This window comes from Tachypleus tridentatus, unplaced genomic scaffold, assembly GCF_004210375.1.
Source record: "Tachypleus tridentatus isolate NWPU-2018 unplaced genomic scaffold, ASM421037v1 Hic_cluster_2, whole genome shotgun sequence".
NCBI classification, from domain to species: Eukaryota; Metazoa; Arthropoda; class Merostomata; order Xiphosura; family Limulidae; genus Tachypleus; species Tachypleus tridentatus.
In genome coordinates, this window is record NW_027467782.1 from 26302278 (window position 1) to 26303390 (window position 1113).

Sequence of the window (1113 nt, forward strand, 5' to 3'; positions counted from 1 at the left end):
GTTCTTTACTGGTATTCAGATAGTTCCTTAAATCTCTAAAGGATAGTACTAGTTTAGTGGAGTTCTTTACTGGTATACAGATAGTTCCTTAAATCTCTAAAGGACAGTACTAGTTTAGTGGAGTTCTTTACTGGTATACAGATATTTCCTTAAATCTCTACAGGATAGTACTAGTTTAGTGGAGTTCTTTACTGGTATACAGATATTTCCTTAAATCTCTACAGGATAGTACTAGTTTAGTGGAGTTCTTTACTGGTATACAGATATTTCCTTAAATCCCTACAGGAGTTTAGTGGAGTTCTTTACTCGCATACGGATATTTCCTAATCTTTACGAAGTGTATGTATTGTTTACAAATCTGGGGTTTGAGGCTGAGTGTAACCATGTAGCTGGATTATACGGACTGTGAACCTCATGGTTAATGATTCACCGTACAAACAAACATGTTCACACTTTACGCCCATGAGTGCACTATACAAGTGTCGGTCCAATCCAAATATTTTGTCAAACAAAATTACAGTAGCCTAAGATTTGGTGGCGAGTGTTGCTTTCTCTCCTGTCTATCAGGTCAAAAATTAAAGAGTGCTATACGTAGGTAACCCTTTTTGTAACCTTGCATGAAAATACGAGACAAAATGTAGTTCGCAAACTGTGTTTCATAAAGTTTCAAGCAAAACATTTTACTCTTAAATATACAGAAGTGACAAGTATTGTTACTGATATCTAAAGAATTACCCTAATTTGGTTCAAATTTATTAAGTTTCAATCTCCTCAGTGTGGGTTTCTTAAAGAGTTAAGAATGAAGTCTCCATGAGAAATCTCAGACTAATTTAAATTTCGTTAATAAATATAATACTGCCAGCAGCTGAACAGTAAATATAAGGGCTTAAAAATGCTAAATTTCAGGGTTCACTCCTGTGGAAATACAATGAGGATGGACCATTGTGAATCTCTATGCTTAAAGTAAGTAAACAATGTTATTTTATAGATTGTTCTTCTGAAGCAGACTACTACAGTTATAAATGTCTCGTTATTGTAGACATTTGGTGACGTCACTTACAGTAGACTTACAAACTTAACCCGACCTAAGAATTGGTCATCAGTTTTAATATC